Source organism: Peromyscus maniculatus, chromosome 3 (assembly GCF_049852395.1).
Source record: "Peromyscus maniculatus bairdii isolate BWxNUB_F1_BW_parent chromosome 3, HU_Pman_BW_mat_3.1, whole genome shotgun sequence".
Lineage (NCBI taxonomy): Eukaryota > Metazoa > Chordata > Mammalia > Rodentia > Cricetidae > Peromyscus > Peromyscus maniculatus.
Window position 1 is genome coordinate 113,598,179 of NC_134854.1, and position 8,863 is coordinate 113,607,041.

Here is an 8,863-nt window from a genome sequence, read left to right on the forward strand (position 1 = left end):
TGGAGAGGATATAGGCTCATTCCAGAACCCTCCCGCCTTGCTAGAGTCCTTGTCACACGGGCTAGAAACAGGGAGCTGGGGTGGCGACCCCATCTGAAGAACTACCACCGCACTGGCTATACCGAGGGCTAGACGTTCCAGGATTCTCCGGAATCTCGCTACCGGTGGAGACTTGGAAATGGACTGAAGCCCAACGGCCAGAAGCAGAACCTGAGAGCTCGCGCAGGTGAAAGCTCAGGGCGCTCTCGTGGCGACACCTGCTGGGTGTTTCAGGTAGTGCATTCTGGCCTTGTGTCTTCCCGACCAGAGACCGACACTGACACTTCATTTGATAAAACACCTTAATCCAGAGAGCTATGGGATATACTACCCAAGAAGTTTCATCTGGAGAGACTGTTCTCCTGAAGGTGAAGTCAAAGTCGAACTCAAAGTCAGCAGCTTGTGAATAGCTAGATTGGAACAACTAGTGAACTCTAATGAACCCCTACTCTTCTCCCCACTTAGGGCCTGCTTAGCCTTCAAGACTGCAGTTCTCCATACACACACCCATTTACACTCATGCACAGCCTTCTTCCCTGGAAGCCGCTGTCCATGCATGCATCCACGGGCTACCGACTCCAGCCAGGCAGCATGGTGAACACGGTGGATTCAAGGAACAAGGAAGACCTTCCTCTGGGAACAGTTGGGGAGACAGCTCCAGATGGCACGGGCTGTCGGGAAGGTCACAGGACAGGGTGATAGGAGACAGGGTTCATTTTAGCTCCGAGGAGGTGGCAGGGCTGTCCCTAGCAGGTCACAGGATTTGGACACCTGTTATGGTAGAAGCTGGGAGATGGGTGAGGGTAGAGCTGGGGTGAAGAGAAAGGACGCCAATGAGGTGGAGGGGAGAGGGGGGTGCTGCAGACTCAGAAGGCTTAGAGTCTAGTGGGGGACACTGGAGAATAAGCAGGTGACTCGTTTAGTGTGTGCATTCTAAAGCGCCCTTTGGGTGTCTATGGGGACACTGATGGGGGCAGGGAAGGGAGCTAGGCACAGGGGAGCGTGATGGATGGGAGAGACTCCAGCATGGGTTCAGGGACAGATGGGATGTTTGGGCTGGAGAATGCTTGAATTGCTGTTTTGAGTGTACCCCAGACTGGCAAGGAACTGGCTGAGGCGGAGAATAGCCTTGAGCTCCTGGTCCTCCTGCCCCCCCCCCCCAAGCTCAGGAGTGCCGGATTGCAGACTTGTGTGCTACCACTGTGTTTGTGCGGTGCTGGGGATCGGACCTAGTTCTTTTCTAATGCTAAAACAGTGCTTTCCCCAACTGAGCTCTACCCTCAGCCTAGAGGGGTTTTCAGAACATGGCCACTACATCGTTCAACCATTTGCCCATTGCAAAGTGTTCCCATTCTCTGTGTCCTCCTGGCTTACCTCCTGTCCTGTGATGGCTCCCTCAATGATAGGGAAAAGGCAATGGCGCAGGAGTCGCAGGTCTTGGTGGTAAAGGGATGCATGCAGGAGCCCTGAGCCACCCTACTGGCTGCTGTGCTGTGTGGAAGCCAGGAATAGGTACAGCCCCTGCAGCCCACAGTCCCAGTTGAGTGCCTGACTGGTGTCATCCCTCCTGATAGCTACACAGGTATGTGAAGGCCCTCCAGACACCACCAGCCAGCCGCTCAGTTTTCCTGGCTTGAGTTTTGCCTAGTTGAGGCATTGTGGACAATGATCCATGTGTCACTCTGTGTGACCTCCCCACCCATAGCACATGCTCTCGTACTGCTCCTCTGTCTAGTCATCTGCAGACAAAGTATCAGAGCCTTTTCTGTCTCTTCCAGAACATCTCTCTGGTGTGTCATTTCCAATATGCACCATTGTCATCTTAGAGCAAAGAGTCATTCACGCCATGGGTGTTGGGATGTGTGTGGCAGCTGGGGTGACAGAGCAGCGAATCAGGCAAATGCTGAGGGCACCTGCTGGGAAGGGAGAGGAGGAAGAGGAGGAGCAAGAAGAAGAATACAGATTGGAGAACATTCCAAGACAGAGGAATGGATGGAAAGAACAGTCTCTGGCCTCCTCGAGCAAGCAGTCTGAAGAAGATGGAATGGTCAAGCCCAGAGGCAGCTGCCCTCGAGCTGCAGGGGGTTAAGTCAGCCCTCTGTCAGTGCTGTGAGCCCCTGTTCTTATGATCAACATCACTGTGTATAATATGAAGAATGTGCTCATGAAGGATTCAATACCCCCATATCCTCACAGCCAGTAGTAGATGGTGGAGCTGAGATTTGGACTTGAAGAGCACTGGCTCCTACAACACTACCCCTTTATTCTTCTGTGTGTGTGTGTGTGTGTGTGTGTGTGTGTGTGTGTGTGTGTGTGTGTGTGTGTGTGTGTTTCTTTTTTAAGACAGAGTCTTGTGTAGTCTAAGTCTAAGCTGGCCTAAACTCGCTGTGTAGTCAAAGACGACTTTCAACTGATCCTCCTGCTTCTGCCTCCCAAACACTAGGATGGTTCTTATGCTTTCCATTGTGGCATTAACTTAGAAAGAAGGAAGACCAAGGCCACCACAACAGAAGAGACTGTGTCGGGAACTAAGATATCTGTGTGAGCTTTCTGGTACTATGACAAAATACCTGAGATAAATAAACTTATAAGCAGGAAAGTTTTGGTTTAGTTTGTAGTTTGCAATATTTCAGCTCATGGTCACTTGGTTCGACTACCTTTGGACCTGTGGTAGCTGGGTACATCATGAGGGGCTTGGCAGCTGGGAAGTAGAGAGGCAGTGATGGGCAGGAAAAGACTGTGCACATCCCCTGATAACTTAATTTCCTCCCTTTAGATTCTATGGTGATTTGAAAAAAAATGGGCCCCAGAGGGAGTGGCGATATTGGGAGGTGTGGCCTTGGAGTGGGTGTGGCTTTGTTGGAGGAAGTGCGTCACTGTGAGGGTGGACTCTGAGGTCTCTTTTACTTAAGCCTCACTCAGTGTCACATTTCTTGTTGCCTAAATGATGTAGGACTCTCAGCTCCTTCTCCAGCACCGTGTCTGCCTGCACACCACCATGCTCCCCGCCATGATGATAATGGACTGAATCTCTGAACAGTAAGCAAGTCACCCCAATTAAATGTTTTCCTTATAAGAGTTGCCATGGTCATGGTGTCTCTTCACAGCAATAGAAACTCTAAGACAGATACCGTCTCTTAAAGGATCTACAACTTCTAAGCGGTTGAGAGGCAGAGGAAGGTGATCTCTGAGCTCTAGGCCAGCCTGATCTACATGGTAGAACTTGTCTCAAAAAACCCCAACAAACAGAAGTTTCTACAACCCCTCAGTGGCGTCACAGGCATCAGTTTTGGGGGACAACTCAGGATCCCAACTGAGGCATAGTATCTGGCCTGTCAAGAGCAACTGAGGTCTCTGTGGCCATGAGTGGACCATCAATCAAATCAGAATATGGGTGGGACATCTCAGTACTTAGGATCAGTGGGGAATATGTTGCCCAAAGCCCCAACACCTCAGCTGACAAACAGCTAAGGAAGGGAGTCAGTAAAGATGGAGCACTCCCCCTCCCCTTCCCTCCCTCTCTTCCCTTCCCTCCCTCCCTCTTTCCCTCCCTGCCCCTCATGTCTTGAGTGTAGAGTGCGCTTGTGGGGGGGGGGGGTATTAGATGCACGTTGAACGTAGTGGAAGGTGCACCCTGTCCTTCCTCTGTGTGTAGCTAGAGTGCCTTTAGCTCTCTTTCCACCTGGTAAACTTGTAGCTCACCCTCCAAAGTCCGCCATGTCTCCACACACACCTGAAAAGCCTGCCTTGATCCACCTGGCTTCTGTCCTCAGTTCTTGGCTTCTTCTTCATCTCTTTGTCAAATATTCCTCAAGGATTAAATTGTCCCAGGCTCTGTGGCAGTTATAGATACAGAGGGCCAGATATTCTCTGCAGATCTTTGAATGATTTGGATACACATAGGACCAGGTCTATATTTGAAAACAGAGTATTTTATTGTAATTCTTCCCTGGGCTTCCACTGCCCCTGAGCTGGTCTTGGCAGAGTCCTTCCCACCCTAAAGGATGTCAGGGCTCACACCATCTGCCTCCCATTCCAGTAGAATCTCCTTGTCACAAAGCTCCTTCGATTCTGATTACACAACTGCATGGGCTTAGGTCAGACCAGGACCGTGGCTTACTGAAGAGATCACACATTTGGGGGCAGCTAAGCCTGGGTCTGGTCCCACTTTGGCTTCTTATTAACATCATGATCTGAGACAGTTTTTCATTTGTTTGTTGGTTGGTTTTTGCTCTGCAGCTGGTAACTTTCAGGTCACTTACTCACTAGGGGGCTGAGAGTTCTGGAGTGGATCTGATCCATCCAAGACCCAGAGTCACAGGGAAGCAACTGTCTCGGACTGGCTGTAGACTTTCTTTGCAGATATTCCTGTTAGCCCAGGGTCTCTCCACATTTGTGTCCTCTACTTAGATCCTGGAAAGAGGTGTCTCCCATGACCCAGTGGGTTGCCTGTTAAGCCTTCAGGCAAAAACAAGCATACCTGGGCAGGAGCACACTTGCCTCTGTGCTTTGTCGCCACCTGCTGGAGACAGAAGAAATGGCCACCTCAGTCCATGTAACAGTTGCTACTAAGGGGTGCTTTGTCTCATGAGAACAAGGGGGAGAGCAACAGAATAGAACACCCCAAATCCTCCTCTAGCTTCTGTAGGCTCACACACAGGTACACACACTAATCCACATTCATGCACATACAATGCCCCCCCCCACACACACACAAAAGGAAAAAAGGAAAGAAGGAAGGGAAATAGGGAAAACACATCGTAGACTGCAGAAATCCTTTTATTGCTGATGTCTCTGCAGCTTCTGAGTCTTGTGCTATGCAGACCCCTGGTAAAGAATGAAAGAAGTCGATGGTGCTCAGAGGGAAAGTTCAGCAAATGGGACCGAGTGGCTTGTGCAGAACCACAAGTGGCAGCAAAGAAGGCCTCTGACAAGGAGATCTGTGCTAGCGTGGGGTGATGAAAAGCACCCTTGGGGCCGCCCTGAAGACCCCCACCAGGACGCTTCTCCCCATCACAGTGGCTGCTGTGCTGCCTTACCTTGGCCTGCATGCTGGCCTGTTCCCCTGACCGGACATAAGCATCACCGAGATGGATGGATGTGACACCGAGGTGATACTCTCAAGAGCCTGAGCACCCAGCCCGTAGAATGAACAGCTGGAAAGAAGCCGTCAGAAGGGAGTGGCCGGAGCCCCTCTGGGCTCTATTGTGAGAGGCTGAGGGCCTCCTTCTGCAGAGGACACCCATGAGTTGGGAGCAGAACTGTGGACCCGCCCTGTGTGGGACTGTATAGGTGAGGTGAGTCTCTGAAGTCTGTGACTGTCCTGCATTCCACTGCATTGTGACCACCTCTGTGTGGACAGCCCCATTGTGTATCTGTCGGGAGAGCATCAGACCTCTGGCCATCCTGCCTTGGAGCGGTTGCCTTCAGGTTGGGAGCTGGTGGGACAAGATGATGAAGCCTGAAGACCCCATTCCCACATCTGGAGAGCAGCAGAAACCCAGAATCCCATGACAGTCAGCTGCCACTGTGACAAATTACCCCAGGTCTTTGACTTATAGAAGGAAGGCTTTGTTTTGGTGTCAGAGGTTTCGGTCTGTGATTGCTCAGCCCTGTTGCAAGGCAGTTCACCATGGCAGGAAGCTGCTGGAGGAAAACATGCTCCCCCCATGAAATCCAGGAAGCGAGAGAGGGACATGAAGGAGATGATGTCCTTCTTATTCTCTTCTTCAAGGCCTTGACCCTGATGACTTAACATCCTTCCACTGGGTCTTAACCTCTTGAAGGTCCAGTTACCTCCCAGCAGCACCATAAGCTGGGGGCCAACCCTTCACACGGGCCTTTGGTGGCAGCTAAGGTACAAAGTAGTACCTTATGTTGTGGAATATTTAACTAGGCAAAGACGTGTTACATTTGTTTATGCTGTGGATTATTACTTTATGTGAAGGTCTGTTACATTTGTTTCTGCTGCGTTTGTTTAATTATGAAAAGATGTGTTGCTGTTTCACCTTGCCTGCCTAAGGCACCTGCTTGGTCTAATAAAGAACTGAACAGCCAATAGCTAGCCAGAGGAGGGATAGGCGGGGCTGGCGGGCAGAGAGAATAAATAGGAGGAGAAATCTAGAATGAGAGAGAAGAAAGAAGAGAACCGAGGAGGACACACCTGGGGCCAGAAACCAGGCAGCTACCAGCCAGACATAGAGACAGCAGGGAAGTAAGACATACAGAAAGAAAGTAAGACCGGAAAAAAACCCAAAGCAAGATGTAGATGAAGAGAAACAGGTTCATTTAAATTAAAGAAAAAAAGCTAGCCAGAAATGAGTGTAAGCTAAGGTCGAGCATTCATAACAAATAACAAGTCTCCGTGTCACGATTTGGGAGCTGGTTGGTTCCCCCTGCGCCCCCCCCCAAAAAGCCTGCTCCAACCTTTCATCTGGCTAAGGGAGGGCAGGGCCCCCGCCTCTGCTCTGTGAAACCATGATAGTTCTGTGAGGGAGAGCAGGTCCATGGTGAACTCCCTGCAGAGGGGACAGAGTGGCTTGGGCAGTTTCTCCTCATACAGGTGGCATCAGAGGACGAGAAGAAGGAGAGCAGGCACTCAGTGCCCTCTTGGTCCTGATCTCTCCAACTCAGAAACAGGACCTGGCATGCTAGTGGTGAGTCTGCTTCTCCCCAGAGTGCTGCGTTTTTGGAAAAGAAATGCTCAAATCCCCAAGAGTGAGACTTTCAAGCACTCTCGTTTTCAGGCGGACACAAAGCCAACGCACCCTCCCAGGGTTTCCGTGTGTGAGTCTGTGTTTGTGCACGTGGTTGTGAGCTGAACCCACTATGGAGTCTGCGGCTCTTGGGAGGAAACCTGTAAGACAGCCTGTAAGTTACACTCGGTCACCCATGCTGTGGAGGAGTCAGGCACGTGCCGAGGGCCAGGAGAACTGATTCCCAGCAGCACACGGGGCCGCCCAGGGCCAGGGTGCCATTGTCCTGAGCAGGTCAACGCGGATACCAACCACTTCAGAGCCGAGTTTTGTAGCATCGACCTTACTTCCTTCTGCTAATTTGAGAGTAGACGAATACCATAATGGCTAATTTTCATCGTCAATTTGACTGCATTTGAAATTAACAAAAATGCAAGGCACTGGGCACTTTTGTGAGGGATTTTTTTTAATCAGACGATTCAGACCAGGTGCAAGTGGCACCTTCTGGTGGCGTATCAGATAAAGGACATGGAAGAGGGAAATGGCTTTTTTGCCTGCTTGGCCTCACTCTCTCTGACAACCCCATGCCTGCTGTTGCTGCAGTAATCCTTCACCGATACTAGAGCCAAGTTCTTTGAGATTATAACAGGCTGAAGACCAGCAGTTCTTCAAGAGTCCTCCAGAATCCCAACATTAGATAGGGACTGCAGAAACATCCAGCCTTCTGGACTGAGCATCTACCAGATTCTTAGCCTTTCAGTCTTGAGACAGTCATTGGTGGACTACCAGGACCGTATCCTGTAAGCCAGTGTAATAAATCTCCTTTTAATGTGTGTGTATATATATATGTATATATATGTGTGTGTATATGTGTATGTATGTATATATTATACATATATATTATACATTATATGTGTATGTATATATATGTATATATTATACATATATATTATACATTATATGTGTGTATATATATATATATATTTTTTTTCATTCTGTCAGGTCTGTTCCCTTAGACAGCCTGACTAAAGCAGGCACATTTGCCTAAGCAGTGATTTCTTGAAAGCAAATTAAAACTGCATTGGGTGTGACAGGAGTTGGGGAAGCCACTTTCCATGCCAAGGAGCATGCTTGGTTCCCTGGTCTGAGAAACAAGTCCCTGTGTATTTCCAAGAACCACAAGCACCCATGTGGCTTGTGAATCCATTGAGGAGTCACCCACTGAATAGGATTTTCTATTGAACTTAAGGTTAAGCCCATTCTGTGGTCATCTTACACTAAATATAGTGTGGGGCTGGGGATATAGCTTAGTTTGTAGAATGCTGGCCAGCATGTATGAGGCCCTGGGTCCAGTCCCCAGTACTACATAAACCAGGGGTGATGGCACATATTGGTAATGGAGGCAGGAGGGTCAAGAGTTCAGGGTCAGCCATGGCCAACTGTGGACTTGCTATGTGACTTTGAGCAAGTGAGTCTACCTCTCTGACTTAAATACAGAGAAAGACAGCTCCATCTCTAGTAGTTATGAGGGCTAACCTATAATGCAGACACACTGATAGCTGAAACACCCTGGGAACCAGAATTCAGACAATGGATTTTATAAAGCTTTCGGGGGGGGGGGCGCATGGGATATAACCACTAGTGTAGAGTGTAGTGCACTTGTTAATGTCCAGAGTTCTAGAGTGGGTCATCATGAATATGAAGTCTCCCCTGTTACATAATGGTGGAGCTAGGAACAGATCTACAGCCTCTCAGAACCGCTATTACTCATCTGTCCAATGGGGAGGCAGGGTCTACTCCCAGGCTATTGTGGGGTTAAGAAAGTATTAGGTAATCAGTGCTTGCGCCCAGGGAATTCTCCCAAAATAAGCCAGGGAGGGTCTCCCTTTGTGTGTTCTCACCAGGGGATACCCTGCAGGAAGCTATGTTCCTGGCCCATGGTGGACTTCAAGCTGATGTCTCTAAGCAAATGAGTGTGACTATTGTCATTGTAGACAAGCCATGGTGAGCAAATATGGGTTAGTGTGAGGATAGAGCTGCTCTCTGGCGTTTGAGCATAAAAACTACATTTCCCATCATTCTTTGGATGTTAAATTAATGGTTCTTTGAGAAATCTGTGGAAGACACAG